This window comes from Chamaea fasciata, unplaced genomic scaffold (genome assembly GCF_029207755.1).
Source record: "Chamaea fasciata isolate MVZ Bird 193981 ecotype frontalis unplaced genomic scaffold, bChaFas1.0.hap1 SCAF_1, whole genome shotgun sequence".
Classification (NCBI taxonomy): Eukaryota; Metazoa; Chordata; class Aves; order Passeriformes; family Sylviidae; genus Chamaea; species Chamaea fasciata.
Genome location: NW_027094086.1, coordinates 137679978 through 137697884, shown reverse-complemented (window position 1 = coordinate 137697884; position 17907 = coordinate 137679978). Strand labels below are relative to the sequence as shown.

General features: G+C 41.4%; 1 protein-coding gene across 2 annotated transcripts in view; it reads left to right on the top strand.

Moving 5' to 3' along the window:
- Window positions 1-1194: 1194 nt before the first annotated feature.
- Window positions 1195-17907, top strand: part of MPP7 (MAGUK p55 scaffold protein 7) — a 148791-nt gene continuing 132078 nt past the window's right edge. For both annotated transcript variants that reach the window (XM_066199535.1, XM_066199543.1), the window contains exons 1-2: window positions 1195-1270; window positions 5179-5255. The gene's annotated coding sequence lies outside the window, so the exon portion shown is untranslated. The remainder of the gene's footprint in view (window positions 1271-5178; window positions 5256-17907) is intronic.

Below are 17907 nucleotides of genomic sequence, written 5' to 3'. Positions count from 1 at the left end.
TTACCTGTCCAGCCCCTCGCCCTGGCTCTCTCCTGGAGCAGCGCGGTGTCCCCCGGCCACGCAGCGTCGGGAGGTCCCACAGCAGGGCTGGGAGCACAGCGGAGGCACGCGGACCCAGCGTGAGGGGTCGTGTGTGGTTTAACATTGAGGATTCAGAGTGAAACAAAACAGGAGGAAACAAAACCCAGTAGGAGAAGCAAACAGAATTATTCTTTCCCCATCGTACCTTTTAAGGATATTTTCAATAAGCATTAGAGGAACATCGTCGCATTACCCCAAAATAGTTGGATCGCAGTGAAATAATGTGGTTCACTGCTAGCATGTGCATTAAACAGACGGCACGGAGCTGACAAATGAATTAATTAGCTTTGTCACTACTGCTGTCCGGGCTTGGACGAACAGCTGCTGCAGATCACTGCTGTTCCCCCGTGCACAGCCCTGAGCGATGGTTTGCAACCTTTGCCTCCAAGGTCTGAGGGCTCTACTGCTAAAAAGTCCAAACGAGATGCGAGTTCATGTATCCCGCAAACAATTTCAACCAATTTCTAGAGAGGAAAATATGTGCATGCAAAGGTGCTCCAACTCAAAGACTTGAAATACATTGGCATAATAAACAAAAATAGGAATAAGCTTAACAGCACAAATGATAACCGTGTGAAGAGCTTTGCATTCGCTTCCTGCAGAACCGTAATGAATTTTTGGCAGCCCTGGCGCCGGACCCCGCAGGGTTTCCGCGGCCCGCGCCCGGCGCGCCGTGACACGGCTCATCCCTGAGGAGGGGCTCATCCCTGAGGAGGGGCTCATCCCTCAGCGGGGCTCAGCCCTCAGCGGGGCTCAGCCCTGAGGAGGGGCTCACCCCTCAGCGGGGCTCACCCCTCAGCGGGGCTCACCCCTGAGGAGGGGCTCATCCCTGAGGAGGGGCTCATCCCTGAGGAGGGGCTCACCCCTCAGCGGGCTCCCGGCGCGGGACCCGCGGCCCAGCCCCGCCACAGGCGTCACGCGCCCCCCGCGGGCAGGGCCCCGCCTCCGCCGCGGGCCAATGGCGGCCCGGCCCCGCGCGGCCCGTCCCTCCGCCAGCCAATGGCGCGCGGGCTCTGAGAGCGGGCGGGCCGTGGGCGCGCGGCCGTTGGGCTCCTCGGGCCCCGCCTTGGTGGGCGGCGCGCGGCGCGCCCGGCCCGGCCCAGCGGGGCGGCGGCGACGCGGAGCCGGGGCGAGCGGAGCCGCGGGTAAACGGAGCTGAGCCGCACCCGCGCGTCAGGCCCGGCCGCAGGTATGAGCCGCAGCCCTGCGGGGGTCCGCGAGCTGGCGACGGTCGCGGCGGGGGGCTCCGAGGCGCTCGCCGTGCTGCGGTGTGCCGGAAGGATTCCCGCGGGAAGGGTCGGCGGGCGAGCGAGGGGATGCGGCAGGTGTCGGGCTGTGGCCGCTCGGTCCCGAGGGCGCGGGGGGCGCCGGTTCCGAGATGGCCCCGTCCGCCGCCTCTCCAGGGAGCCCCCCGGGAGCCGCTGCCCTGCCCGCGGCGCTCCCTGGGGCGGGCGGCTCTGTGCGGGCAGCGCCGCGTCCCCGAGACCCCCCCGCGGGCCGTGCGGAGCGGGCGGGGGAGCTCACGGTGGATCTAATCACGCCGAGTGCTCTGGCTTTTAAAAGCTGCCGGGCTGCCGGGATTCGTTGCGCAGAGCTCGTTCTGACAAGTAATGGATGTGACTGAGCCATTAAGGGACACCGGGCTGCGCAGCCGGGCTCTGGAGACCTATCAACTTCAATTTATGGGGTATCGGGAACAGGAGGCGTTTTTATGAATTGGCTGGTAATAACTTAATTCACCTGTGAGGCCGGCTGCTGTTAATGCCTACATTTAATCTGTATGGAGCAATAAATAGCTATTAATTTGGCACGTTGCATGTAGAGGAGGTAGATGATATTTGAGGAAAGGGCTGGGAAGAGCAGTAGGTGCTTTTGCATGCTGCTTGTGTGCTTTCACTTCTGAATTCCTAGCTTCGTTTTATTTTACCGGCGTTTATAACAACCTGCCTTTCTTTGCTTCCAGAGCTTTTTAATGGAGTTGGTTTCTTAAACAACTTGCCATAGCTTTGCTTTTTCTTCCCTCTACAGATTATTTAATATCGGGGTAATAACTTATGTAATATTTAATGTCACGGGTAATAACTTTCAGTGATCATAGAATCGGCAAGGTTGGAAGAGACCTTTAAGATCAAGTCTAGCCATGAACCCATTTACACTATCACTGTAACCCCTAAAGCATTAAACCATATGACCCAGCACCAGAATTCTTCCCTTTGAAGAAGACGGAACAGTCGGGACAGTGGTGATCAACATCAGTAGACCTCATGGCTATCTTTGGTAGCTGAATTCAGAATTTGTTTTTTACGGTTAGGTTTTTTGAATGGGATCTAGAGTTCTTGCTTTAAGTTTGCTTAGATCAAGAGCCCCATTTTAATGAGGCATGTTGTTTTGTAGGTGTTCATTTTAAAATATAGTATTATCATCCATCAGGTCCCTTTTATGTAGGAATGTTATATCTTGGCCATATTTATAGAAATATCTTACTCAATTTACTACTAGATTATTCACTTACTGAAAGTATTCTTTGTCCTTAATTGATGTGGATGATCAAATCTATAATCTCACTTAGAATTAACATTAGGATTTTGCTAGATGACACTGTTTGGATTAAGATACTTTGCATTTAGGGTGTGTGACTGCATGTAGCTTCTAAAAGCTGTTTTAAAACAACAGTTAATTTATTTTTTTTCTTTGTGATTTAATCGTGCAGTGCTGGGAAATGAGTGAATGAGAGTCATCAGTTTCTGTGCCAGTTTATTCATCTGTATGAAAAGGAGTAAAGCAGTAACCTAAATGCTGAGGAGTTGATTTAACTTTCAGAGATCGACTAGGTTTGGACTTTATTGTGAATGTGTTTATATTTACATGTGTACACTTAAAAGGAGACGGGAAATCCCAGAGCTGCAGATTGCTGTCAGCTGGCAAAGTACATCAAGGAATGATTGCTGTACGTTTACTCTGTTCTTGTTCTCTATGCATCCACTAGCAGTACTTACTAGAAACAGGATACTGTGTTGGATGGACTTTGAACCTGAGTTAGTATTGCGTTTTTGTGTTTGTAATAAAATGTTTTCTGTGTAGGAGCATCTCGTTAGGAAGTTAAATTTTAAGTTGGGTAGGTGTCAGAGCTGTAAGTTTTTAGGAGTACAGTATAAAAGTCAATACGAGGTACAGAAAAAGCAGACTAAAGACTGTACTGTTACTTTGGAATTTTATTTGCATTTTTGTTGACATCCCAACATCTGATAGGAAATGGTCACAAGAATGTTTTCTAAGTGGCAACTTCCAGTCCTTTTCTGAGTACCTTGTAGGAGTACTGTGCTTCTCACGAAGATGATGTTAAATCTGCTGCAACTCCCATCTTAGGATGTTGCAATGTTGCTTTTCTCTGAAACTCCAGCCTTAGCTCTGCTGTCTAGCATGTGGAAAGGAGCAGAAGGGATCTATAAAAACTCATTCAGTAGCATCTTCCCTCTACACTGGTTTTCTTTGATTAGTTTTACTGTGGAACTCCCTATAATAATGAGTAAAAGCAGGAAAAAATCCAGTCTTGCTGCTTGCAAAGTGTCTGTTAGTTGCCTTCTAGAGCACGTTTTGGAAAGTTGTTGCCATGAGTTGAGCAAGTTTGACCATCTAGAACTACGTGAATTATGTGTAGGAGTGATGAAAGCTTCCCACATAGTTGTGCTAATGCAGTTTAATCCCAGGCTTTGGTGTGTATGTTCTTCCTGACCTCATCTCCTGCTTGCTGCTGGTTTTTGTTTGTTAAAGAAAAGATATATTAAATTGTGTCCTCCTAATTTTAGTCTTAGAAGTACGATAATATAGCTGAATTTATTTATACCTGCTTTCAGTGGATTCTGGACGTTTCTGTCACAAGTGGTATCATATACTTATCTAATACAGTACCTTGCCCTGTATTACAGAAATAGATAGGGCCCAAACATTACTTAATATACTTCAAATAACTCTTACACTGCAGTATCCTTAAAAGCCCTTGACAGCTCAGACCACTAGCTCTGTCCCATGTCATGTTGACCATATGGCAGGTCTGAGAAGCTCTGATGCCATGTTTTTGTATTTTACTGAATCATTTTTGAACATTACCATGAGCTGTTCAATAAAGTTCTTTGACAAATGAGTTTTCAAAGACAGCAATAGGTGATAGATACATTGACATGCTCTTTATTTTAGCTGGCAGTCTTGCATTTAGGGGAAACCCATCAGAAATAAAAAATAAGGCATGTCTGAATGTGCAATAAACTTTGATGTTCTTGAATATTTGCTTTTGTTATGCTTAACTACCAAAGCACACAACTTGAAATTTCCCCCCTGCTTTGGTAGGCTAACAGATTCCATGTGTTCTTAAGCAGTATCATTAAGCAGATTAGTCTTTGGGACTCCAGGTTTTGTCCTGAAGATGTTTTATCTACATTATGAATCCTGGCTAGAATCAATCTTATCTCACAGTTGTAAGCTCTGAAGAAAAGATGAGCTGTTTGGAGGAGTAGGCAGTGCATAATGGACATTTGCTGGATGTTGGTGTGCACAGTCAGTTATGGTCTGGAGGTTATTGCTGACTTTCAAAGCAGAGTAATTAGCTATCATGAAGCAAGGAAATGAGAATCTTTACTATAGGCAAGAGGTCACAAGTACTTAAGGGCTTTTTAATGTGGACACATACAGTGCAGTAGGTAGAAGGCTTGTACGTAAAATTTTGTACCAGAATTTGCATATTGTTCATGTATAAAATGGGATTATATATCTGAAGTCTTACAGATGTTTATATATTAGATAAAGCTTACCTGTACCCATTTTGAAATCATTATTTTGCTTAATTATAATTTTAAGACCAGTTTATCTGGGACAGGTGTGGAGGCAGAATAAATACACAATTTGAAATCCTCTCTCCCGATAGCTAAAATAAGTCTTTTGACTTCTCTTGTTTCTGCAGGGCTTCATAGAGAATCAGATATTTGGAAGTTAACTACTTTAAATTTATTCTCCAAACACTTAAAATGAAAAAGTGCAAGTATGTAGTATTTCCAATACTGACAAGAATGTCATATTACTGTTAGCCTTTCCCTTTTCTTTCAGGTTCCACAGACTCTCAGCTTGGCAATCTGAAAAATGCATTATCTTATGCTGCTGTTGAAGTGAAAACAGTTCTCCAGGTAGGACTCCCTTGTGATGACTCTTGCTCATTGTTTTCTGATACTGAATTAGGCTGTTGCTTGTTTTCTACCATCCTGAGCAATAAATAGATGTGTATTAAAGATCAGTATTAAAGACCAAGAATGATTTCATATCATGCTTAGTGCTAATCAATAAAGTTGTGAGAGTGTTGTACCATTATGTGATACAAGTATTGTGTGTTGTCTAACTGTGTACTGCTTTATTGTCTTATAAAGACAGCCTCTTCTTTGAGTCAAGAATGACTAAATTTTCTTATGTTATTTCATCATGTATGATAGGAGAAGTTTTGAAAAAATAGCAAAGTATTGCATATACAGCCAACAGTTAGTGATGACTGACTTTGAAACATGTTGCATTATAAATTGTGTAGCAAGTTTAGGCATTGAGTAAGACTGCTTCAGAGCTACTAATTGTGTCTTAGAATTTGAAAATACATCCATATATAAAAAGAGCATAGAAAACCTTTGTTGCTTTCATAAAGTATTGTTCAGTGAATTGAATTTAGTTTAGCCAGTGAAACTGTTCTGAGAGGAACAATGTAGTTTCAGATACGAAATGCAGAGCTGCTGTTTCACAGACAATATGCCATGAATGCTATCTAAAGAAACAGACTTGACATTGCTAATTATGCATGAGAGTGAAGTATATTTATTTCACACATCGATGTGACTGAATCAGAAGCTTCAACTGGCATATGGAGAGGGTTTTTTTGTGGTTTCAGAAAACACCTTACAAGGTCAGCTGATATAAAGCCTTGCTTATTTATCACAGTCCAGGAGAGTTGGAAAACAAGAGCTAAATATGGTCTAATTCTGAATCTAAAGAAACAGTCCTGAATTTCATTGGAGGTTTGACAGATACAGTAATGAAGATTTTCAGTGGCTTAACAGATACTGTGATTGACATTTTCAATGAATAGCTGTTCATGAGTAGTTAATTATCTCATTGTAGTCTGGGTCATTTGGGAAGCTGTGAACACAGTTAACTTCTGTGTTAGGATTGCATTGTAAGTGAAATGTGCATGTGGAAGGGGGAACACCAGAGCTGCATCAACTTGAAGCTAGCAAGGCTGGAGAAGTGACCAAAACCATCCTCTCATTGAGCAGCTTGCTACTTAGTTAAGGTGAATGAATGCTAAAGCTTAATGAAGTTGTGAAATCTCTACTCTAAATCATATCTAAAAATCCTTGCTCCTCCCTTAATGCTTTCCCTCCTACCAGCCCAAGGCAGTTAGTGCTGCTCCCACCAGGACAAACAGCAGCCCTTTGTTAGCTGCCTTGCCCGGGGCACACCCTGTACTCCAACTGCTGCTCTCTTGCCATCTGGGAATCCCAAAGACCCTGAAAGAAGCCTTTTGCTGCGTAGTTTCCAAGGTTAGCTCATTCAGTAAATCCATGTTACCTCCGGTACACATCGAGCTAACCTGTAACTTCAGTCCCAGCATTTAATTTCAGATGGGGATGGGAACATTCAGTCTGTACCACTGGGCTTGTAGGCTTCTTATTCAAAGATTGGTTACATCTCCAAGGATCCAAATTTGTGACTTTAATAACATCAAAATAATATGTGCTAGAAACTTTGTCTTGGTATTGAAATGGCACACAAGTGCTACAGCAAGACAAGTCTGAAAGGGCCCTGCTTGAGCTGCACTGCATGACTCCCTGCTTCGAAAGCTTGTGGAGTGTTTGAAATACGATACAGACAGTGACCTGGACCACCTTCCAGCTGCCTCCACCAGTCTGATCAAGGGTATCGAAATGGCAAGCAAACCTCAGAGGATAAAACTGTGAATGGCATGCTTTGAGCCAAGTGCTGAAGGGTGTCTTTGGTCCCTCATCTGACTGCTGCGGGAGTCATGTGTCTGCACCGTGGGACCTGGCGAGACACCCTGGGTGCTTCCCAGGAAGACTGGCTGGCTTCAAGAAATCTTGATGGTTAAAATGGAGAGCAAAAATCATGTGCAGCAGCTGAGTACTGAGGCAAGATAGAGGTCAGTTGTCCAGCAAACACATTTTTGTATTGAGTGTAGAAAACACTGATGTTTTCCTTTGTTTAGAACCACAGCTGCAACTTGCACATGCAAGTGGTTGACTGTTGTTGAAGTCTCCGTCTGTTTAGAGATGCTGGAAGATGCTACTTCTGCTGGATGGTGGGCATGCTGTCAGCCAGTCTGAGGGAGGAACTCTCACTGGAAATAGCAGATTTTTCTGGACTGCAGCAGTGGAGGAAAAATGTCTTCCTGGGCAGTCAGATGTACAAAGTTCTGCTGTGAGTACCAGAAAGGGAAGGATTCACAAGGCAGTTACTGGAGGATGAAAGTTAAAAGGGACAAGTTACAAGTGACTTACTGAGAGTCAAACGACTCGGTTGATAGCTGGAGAAAAGTTGAAAACTTCAGTGTGCCAGCTGTGAAGGCTTTTGCTTCCCAGAAGCTATGGAAACTTTTCTAACACTATGTACTGTATTAAACATTATCTTAACTCCTGATTTCATTACATATACATTTATTACTTAATGCAGATAATGAAGATTCCTTCTCATGAGGGCCTTTTATTAAACTTGTTCACATTGATACATGAAGACTGTTCAATACTTCCATTTCCAAAGGGAAAACCTTGGGATGGGAACAGAAGGATGTTAGAAACCAGTACAGAAATTAGTCTGAAAAGAAGACTCTTCAAGTGACATGGCTGTGGAAGAAGAGTTTAAATATTTTAGGTACAGAAAGATATTCTAGCAGAATTGTAAAACATACTTTTTTATAGAGACCTGATTTAAAGAGTCATGTGCAGGCATTAATATGACAATTACTTGGATTTTGAAAAAAACCTGAACCCACACATTCCTCCTAAGCACAGGAGTCTTAGGTAATACCTGTTAGGAAAGGTTTGCAAACTCAGTAACCTTTTCTCACAGTAGAAGCTGTCTGATCTGCTAATTATATTTAAGAAGTCATAGAATACCAAGGGAACGTAAGAAATTTTTCCAAATGCTTTTTTTCTTTTTGTATTTAGAGAAGAGTTGTCTGGGGCGTGTGTGTGTGACCCAAATCAGTTCTGCTTGGTTATTCTCACCTTACCTGACTGAAAAAAAGTACAGAGAAACATGACCAGCATGAGTAGTATGAAGATGGGTTGTCTCAACCCAGTAACTCTATACCCAGTGGTTCGCTTCTGCGTCAAGAAACCAAAGGTGGTGTTAGCTTTTTCTTATGGTCCAGAACTAAAACATCCTGTAGGAAGGTAGGTTTAGGTAAATACTTTGTTTGACTGCTCTGTGAATAGAGGCAGACAGAAATTGTAACGCAGTGTTTAATTCAGTAGATTTGTCGTGTAGGTGGACACGTGTAATCGGTGATGGCTGTTGAGTAAATGTCATTTCATGAATGTTGAATTTGTATTTTACTCCTCAGACTTTCAGCTTTACAACACTATTTAATGAATTCCAGATAGCTGTTTTGACTTCCTATGAATGAAAACAAGAGGTATTCTGGTTTCTTTATCCAAGGACGGAGCTCACCATTTTAAGTGCTGCTAACTTACAGCAGGGAGTTAAATGTCCCACCTTATTAAATCACTTACTCTCTCTTCTCTAAAGCTTTCATTTAGCTTTGATGTAGCATTAATATTTAAAATGTATGTATCAGTTCAATAGACACATGCATTACTTATCAAAACACTGCAGCTTATTAAAACAAACCTGCTGTCATCACAGGTGGAAGTCTAGAGTGACATGTAGTACCAGATGTGTTGTACATTTTTGCAAGCTGTTCAGTTGGGATGATGGGTACTTCAGGAAGGAAAAACAAAAGTTAGGATGCCTTATTCCTGGCAGTGTTCAAGGCTGGGTCAGGTGAGGTTTTAAATAACCTCATCTAGTGGGGGGGTATCCCTGCCCACAGCATTGGAGTTGGAACTAGGTGATCTCTAAGGTTCCTTCCAACCCAAACCATTCTATGATTCTATGAAAAAATCATCTTGGTAATATGAATGGAATATCTCCAGATTCTTACAAGAAAACATGCATGCAAATTAATATAATCTAACACTAACAGACCATAGTAACAGGGAAATATTAAGTAACCTTCTGTGCCTGTTCTGTGTGTTTGTATGAACAGTTTCTACTGTGTCAGAGCAGCTACATGTTTTAATTGAGATTTCTTACATTTGCCCAAATTGTAAAGATCTAAGTAATAAATTTAGTTTTCCTCAGTTACCTAAAGGCAAATCTCGTCTTGTGTGTGATACTTATGGTTAGACATTTGTTTAGCTGCTAATTTGCAGCTCATAAGGTCACTCAGCAGTGGGATAAAAATAAGAGTGTGTCTTTCTTCCAGTGCCTGCACAGGCGTGGTTGGAGTTGCTGTGGTCTGTCTGCAGGATTCCAGCACGCTTCTGTTGCTCCTGGCTCCCAGGCTACAAGGACAGTATCCTCACTACAGAGGCCAGACATCTTCATTCCTGTCTCTGCACTGGGGTGCTTCTCATTCACTGGCAGGTCAAATTCAAATGCTAATTTCTCGTATTTTTAGGTGTGCATTTGACAGGACAGTTGAGCAAAGGGCTAAACCTTCTCTTTGTGCCCTCCAGTTAGTGTGAGCCTTACAACCCATGTGCTGGCCATCACACATGAATCAAAAGCATATTGTCACCTTCTTCTCTTTCAAGCAGGGCTAGGTTTTGATTCTGCTTTAAAAGCTGTTAATGTCTCTCTACTGTTATTCCTTATATCATCTCCTGAATAGTGGAAATGAAGAGAATATGTATCTTCCTCTGTATATATTTTGCTGTCTTTAGAAAGAAGTGGGTCTCTCTTGTAGTTCTTGGAATGCTTTTTAGAGGCATTAAATAATATATTGTTCTGAAGTAGTAAGTAATATGACCTTTTCTTCTTGAAAACTCATTCTTGAGTAGTAAGCCAAGATGTTATCTCCCCACTTGAATGCTTGACTAGAGAGATGAGATTTGATATGGGTGTGTGTGACAGGCACACACAGCCTGCCTTCCCAGTGGAGAAGTAAGAACATGCCACAGCCTAAACGAAAGCCTAATGTCTAGTTACCTTGTGCTAAATCTTGTGATGTTTTTTACTATGCTGTAATAGGAAAGGTAACCCGAAATCCAGTGTTACATGTTGCAGATCCACTCACAAATCTAGAAACTAGAAGTTACAAACACGTGGGAAACTGCATATTTTCTCTTCTTTGTAGTTAGATAATCTTTTTTTTTAGGGGGTGGGGGGGGGTGGGGGAGGCAGGGTTGATGTTTCTATGCATAAACTCTTCCTTGTATGCACGTCTCCTGTACAAAAAAAAATCTTTCATGATGTATGTGTTTAAGTACAAGACAGTTCTCACTGCAAGGAGACTGAATGTGTGTGCGTATATGTGTGCATCTGCAGCTGTTACCAAGGGAAACATTTGACCTTGAGTTTCAGATGATTGTTGCATCAAACCTCTCTCACTAATGAGTCTTCCCCACCTTCCTCTTCAGTGAAACCTTTCTCAGGCCAGGGAAAAAAGCAGAAAGAGTGATGAGGTACAGAATGGAAAATGTCAGATGATTCCCATTCTTTCAAAAAAAAAAAGAAATTTTTTTCTGAACTTCTGCTGGAAGGGAACAGAGAGGTAGTCCTGGAAATAGTAAAAGTAAAGGAAGAGCTCATCTAATCCACTGGATCCTACAAGAATCTTGTAACAAAAGATGGATGGTAAAAACTTTAAATGAAAGCCTGATTCCAAAGGGTCAGGGGGTGAGCTATGCAGATCACCAGGTAAGGAACTGGCTTCAGCCTGATATGAATTGATGTAGTGGGACCACAGCTTAGGTCAGGGGTTCCCAATCAGTATGTTGCATTGTCATGGGGAGAGAACAAACAGTACTGTCAGGCTGGCTTGAACTTTTCCTTGTAGTAGTTCTTTAAGTGATGCTGAGATGCTTCTTCCATGTAGCTAAACTGAGCTGTGTTCTGGCAGTCAGCACGAGGCAGATTTCTTTTCTGTTGCTGATGTCTTACCAGAGAGTTCCTGATCTGACCTATTTTCATGGGAGTCTTTAGCTTATGACTTGGCATGGGATTGAACCAGCTCCCAGAATGTCCTATGTAGCTTTACAAACTTGGAATTAAATATAAATGAAGAAAGAAGAACCTTGCCAGTAAAAACTACAACTTTTTGTGACTATCGGCCTGAAGCCTAGCATAAACAACTACTCCTGAGATTCCCAAGTCATATTTCTAGGAAAGTATTTCAGAAAGTATTATTTCAAAATAATATACTAAAAATGGCTGTACTACTTGGGACACAGCATTCCTTTGCTGTCATTGCAGTGGCATAGCAAAATAATTCAGGTTTCCTGGAAATTGACCGGGGTGGGTGTAGGAGAGTAATCAGAATATCTGAACGGAAATTCTGTAAATTGTTTGTGGGTGCCGTTTGGAAGAAGCAGAAGACACAAAGCAGGAGTATTTTGAGATGGGTGCAGTTCTTATTATCTGCATATTTTCTGTGTGCTCAAAGTTAATTTTGTATAGACAGCTTTTCCATTTGTATGCTTTGCAGTGCTTACAGTGTTTCTGAAGAGTTCAGTTGCCTTTTTTAATGCTTAACTCAAGGAAAAGACCTTTTGTGATACAAAATATTCTCGATAACTTTATTCCACTTTAAGGTAAGTTTCTGCAAAAATGAATTATACTTCAAGCAATTTGTGTATTTACAATTTTGTAATATTTAGGGAAATGAAAACCAGTTCAAGTAGATTTTCTTCTCCAGTTTATTTACTTTTGTATCAGACTGCTGAATGTCAAAATTTGTCAGAGGCCATATATATGATATTGTTGTAGTTTTGTATTTTGCTATCTAACAGTATGGCAAAATAATCAAAACTACCTACAAACAGTTAACTGAAATTTATCTTAGCAGTATCCAGTGTATCCTGTTCTATATGTGATGGAGAGAAATGCAGCTAAAGTTGATATGAGTATTCCCACTGCATGGTACAAGGGAGATCAGCTGGTGGATTATGAGGAGGCTGTGTAGAGACTAAGAAGCAGAAATCCATTTGGTACTTCCAGATGAAAAATGATCAAAGGCTTGATGTGGAATTACAACAAAAATGTGGAAGTGGTCATTTGAGCTTGGCATCTGCTGCTAAGGACCAGCTTGCTGAGGCCAGTAGGGTAGATCAGGTAAAATGTCTGTTTATTTTCAGCAGGCCTAATGGGGCATCTTTCGTGGTATCTTGCAGCACACCTTTTTTCAAACCTGTCTGAATTATGCAGTCATATGTCTAGAGTATACTATAATTCAGATCTGTTGGCTCTCACAGTGAATGAAAGAGTGTATGCTGTTTGGATGATAGGGTTAAAAAGCGCTGGTATTCTATTATACAAAGATGAACTAAAATGGTAGGAAAGTGCTTTGGTGTGATATAAACAAACTGAAAATGGACTGTAATGGTGTCTTGCAGCTACCATGGTCTGTGCTTTGTGAAGAGAATAAAGCTAAGAAAAATACAGATTGAGATGAATTTACAGAAACTGTATGGCTCAGACACAAGTTTTATTCTTGTTCTGAAAAACTTTTCATGGCTTTAACGACAACAGTTTTGTGAGGGATAGGGATATATCTCTGGATGTCAAGCAAGTTGAAAGGCTGGTGTGCCTGAAAGACTGTCTGCTCTTTCAAGTTATAAAGGTTAGTCTAATAGAATGTGTTATTTCTGCAACTGTTCATGTCTAACCAATTGCTGTAGATCTTCATGATTGCTGTAGTTTTTCTGGTTAATGACATGAGAGCAAAAGAGGCGATTTGAACCTTTCAACAGCAAAGCCGTTTCTGGCTCCTCCTGCCTGACATGAGGACAGTAAGGGTTGTAGCAAATAAAGTGCCCGTTGAGCATACTAGATGTCATATTGTTTGGGGTAAGATGATCTGTGCGTGTGCAGAATGCTCGGGGTGCAGATCATAGGACTGCCTGGTTGCATGGAGACCAAATAACCTGAGCTCTTTCAGATTTGTGAGTACTGCATGAGAGGTGTGCTTTCTGCAGAGGCAGCATGAAATTATGAGAAGTGAGGTTATGGGTCTAAGACGTTTATGAAAAGATACTCTGTGAAGGGTTTTTTTGGCAAAGTTTGTCCTGCTGTGATATTAATATCTGGTTTTGCTTTCTGTGGTGTAATTATTCTGGGGTATTGCCTGACAGATGGTTATATCTTAGAGTTGTATCAGAATGATGTTATTTGCTTGACATTTATTGTTCTTTTATGAACGTGGGACAGGAAAGAACCTGCCTATTCATCAAGTTTATTTTCATGGTCTTGTAGGCTTTATGTCATACAGACATAGACATATGGAGCGCTGTCTTAAAAGCAGCTGAGTCTTTTTCCCTCACTATTTTAATTAGAAGCCTCTTCCAGTGCTAAATTCCTCAACATGATGAAACTGCTTACAGTGTTCAACCTAAATTTATTCATCATCAGTTAGTAACAATCTTGTGCCAGGAATGTCCTTTTATTTTAAACAGATTTTTCTTACTGTTTTACAATTATTTCAGTGTTTTTATACACAGTCCTTGCTTTTCTGCTCAGCTTTATTTTTGTTAGGCTAAGGCCAAGTCCTTGCAGCCTCCCCCAGTTCTGTTGAAAGTAGAGCAAAATGAAGGAATGGGTAGTCGGAGACTTTTCAGCTTTCACGTAGCAGGTTTTTCCAGTTCCCCGAGTAGGGTGTGTCTTAGTCTTTGTACCACTGTTGATAAATGAGGTGAATAGTACCTTCCTTGTTATTGCAGTACACCAACAGAAACACAGATAGAAAATTTTATATTTTAAACTCTCTGAAAATTGTCTTCAAGTAGCAAGATTGTTCAAACAGTAGGGACTTGTGGTATGTCCTCTGATTTAGGAATGTAGACAATCCTGTGAAAGTGGTGTTGAAAGGCAGGCAGATGTTTGATTGCTTCAAGTGCGTGGGTTCCCTTTTGTGTTTTTTGTGTTTTTCCTTAGGCTGTTAAATGTTCACATCAGTATTCTGTGGCTGATCTGTGCACAGACAAATTCTTCATGCATTTTTAATGACTTACTGCTAAAATATGTGATCAAAGATAAATCAGATCTGTTACAAAGGAGTCAAACACTGGAATTATGTTTAAATATTTTTCTGACTAATATTTATAGACACTTGCTACTTGTAAGGTTCTCAGTAAATCAGTGTACTCTTCAGACATTTATATTCAAAAGATATTAATGGAAGGTGTAAAAGGCAGATACATTTTTCAGAATTTAGCTATTTTAAAAATTTTAAAAGCTTCAGTAGGAAGACCTGACCTAATTTCTTCCCATTTAAAATCCTAAAGGCTGTTGTGTTGGAAAAAATAAAGGAAATACTGTTTAAAATGCAGGGGAAGGTTTTATGTCCCAGGTTTTGACAAAGAACATAAGCCTTGTAATGTTCAACACTGCAGCTCATAACAATCAGGCTCCTGGCTAAGAAAACATGGAGGTATCTAAGGACCATATGATGATGATATTCGGATCTCCTGATTAGAATTTGAAATCTGTAGTGTGGAGCCCTGGTACAGTGAAGCTGGTTGGGGGGAAACCAGAGCATACCTTAGCCATTCATATGACCCCTACATTTATCAGAAAATAAATCTCATACCCCTTTCTGCAGTTTTCTCTTAGGGGACCTGTCTGCTTTTGGAACCTATCTTCTATGTGGTGGGCTCTCGGGTTTTTTCTCACCTTAGATTCAGGTGGTTGAGAGTCTTTGCCCACTGAAAGCCCTGAGCCAGACGTAAGAACGAGACGGAGTCTTCAAGGTCTTGTTTTTCCAGGTTTCTCCTGTTGTTTATTATTTCATATCTCACAATGTTCTCTGTGCCCAGCCGAGGTCTGCTCGGCAGCTGGGGCATGAGATGACTCCCCCTGCGGTGGGACGTCGTTGCCTTTTTATACAGATAACTACGTATCTTTTATTTACGATTACATGCCAATACCTATCATCTATACTAAAAGAGTCACCTCTACGCTGTCTCAATCTCCTTGAACTGCTTTGTGCCACTGTCATGACAGAAGATGGAGGCCAAGGGAGAAGAAGAAGAACCCAGGGCACTGCCCTAAATCCTCCATCTTGTCCCCATTTACCTCCATTCTAAGAACCCCAAAACAACAAAATTTTCCACCCGGTGATAAACCGCACTGCTGTCTATCACACCTTTGTGACTTGTAATTCTTCTCTTAGTGTTGGAAATTTTTCCCATGGGCTAAAGTCAAAGACCATGTCTTCCTGGGTTCTGTGCCAGGGTCTACAACCTCCTTGTACAAATTCCAGACCCCCTGTAAAGATCTCAAACCCTCTTGCTCGGGTCCCAGACCTCTCTGCTGAGGTCTGTGGCCTTCCAGGACACCCAAAGGGATGCCCTGGACTCCAACAGTGGGCTATCTTCTATGTGGTGGGCTAGCAGTTGATTAGCTGATGAGTCCAAGAAGTAGGAGGCCTTGTTCCTGGGTCCTTCTCAACCTGAGGGATTTCAAGTCCACATTTTTCTCTTCCCAGAGTGCCGTAAGCCAGTGGTTCATGTGTAGGTAGGGGATCTAGTCACTGGACCGCAGATTCTGACTTCTTGCCCACTGTCTGGAATCCATCAACGTGCATTTCTGATTGTGTTGTAGAATCATCAGATTGTTAAGCTTAGAAAAGACTTGTGACCATCGAGTGCAACCATTAACCCAACACCACTGTGCTCACCTCAAAACAGTGTCCCCAGCTGCCATGGCCAGCTTCTTCATGGAGGATACGGCAGTCCTTTGTAAAGAAAGTATCCTGCAGGCTGATGTGTCAGGTATTCACTTGAAACATGGATTCAATTCTTCTTGCTTTTCCAGGAAAGCAATTCTGCAACGGGAGAGCAGGAGAATCAACATCTAAACAATCTGGTTTTATTCTAATTCAATATTTTTAGCAGTTGTTTGACCAGAAAACTTTTTTAAGAACTTGAGATACTGTAATAAGGAAATGGAATCGTAATGGCCATCATTGATCATATCACTTCTGGGCATGAAATTTGAGTTGTTTCAATTCAGGTATTTTTGTTTGTTTGTTTGTTTGTTTTCCTCTGTTACTTTTCTTTCTTTTTTTTTAATCTTCATATATATACCTTTTTTTTCAAAGACAGATGTGGTTTTGACTCCTGATACAGGAAAACAAACAGGAATTTATAGCTGTTATGGTTTAAAATAAACATGTTTTCTGTATTTGCAGGCTATACTGGAAAACCCAACTGTGAATTTACTTGCAAAGTTAAATAATTTTTTTTTGTTTCTAAGTGGTGACATAACACTTCTGCAAAAAAAAAGAAGTCCTACTCTGCTCAGTTAAAGAAGGCAAGGTTACATTGAATGGGAGACCTTAGAAGAGGGTAACCTAGCTGGGAAACTTACTGTTAAGCTTCAAAATAATTCAGTTTTTTTCTTTGCTTTTTCTATGTTGTTTTGATTCCCTGTGTGATAACCCTCAAAAGTTACTTCTACCTGGGCAAAGTTGTAATAGAATGAGAGTTAGTCAGCTTTGGCTCTTAAGGAGTTACTTAGCTTGAAAGTGGAAAAAGAATGGGAAGAACTTTCCTCAATGAAAAAATTAAAGTAATCATGCTAACTGCTGCTTTTTAGCTCCAACCTGCTAAATCTTCTGTGTTTCTCAGTGTGAGACAATGGTTTCCTTCATGCATGAGTGACTTCTTTAAAAATACAATTCCTGGGTGCTATGAAGCAGAATTCATTAAAAAAACCAAACATGTTTTAACACTGGTATGATTGCACACTTTTGGTGTTGGCTGTAAAGCAGAAGCAAACAATGTGTGCCCAGACAGCCATTATGGGATTGGTTTTTGCATCCTGTATTGTATGGAATATGAAGAAAGGGCAGTCCATCCATCTGATCTGCAAGACATCTTTCCTTAAAGTGGTTTAGTTTTCAAAGCTGGCACAGTTCACAGCAAGGAGCACATGTGCAGTGTCTGAGATACCTCAACATGGCAGCTTCTGCCAAATTTCACTCATGTTTCCAAATGTAATATTATGCTTATGTCCTATCCTGTCTCTGGCACTGAATTAAAACGGCACCTGTTAATATTAAGAATAAATGAAGTTACTTAATGTTGAGGATAAAGAGGTTTTGGTGAAAGAAAATTGGATATGAGATTTAGATTTCCTCCCTAATTAAATATTTCAAGTGGTGGTGTTTTACTTCAGTTTTATTCAGAAGTCAGAAAGCAGTATTACAGTGTTAGCACACACCTTTTTACTTAAATCTTCTTTCATGAGCTGGTATTTGGTGATACTCAGTTCAAATGCTTTTAAGGAATAACATGAAACACTCTGGAACATCATTTTTGTTTTTGAGATAAGTGGTTTTTTTCAGAAGCTTGTTATTCCTCTGCATGTTGACTGATTGTCATTTGCATTTAAATCAGCTTTAGCAGAGCTGTGTATTGGTGTTCATCTTCAGTCTGACAGCTGAAGAATAGCAGATGTAAGTATGAGCATTAGGCTAAGGCTTGCATTATGCAGCCAACAATCATTTGTTCTGGTACTCTGGAGTAGAAAGTTAAAACACAGATTTCTTTCTGCTTC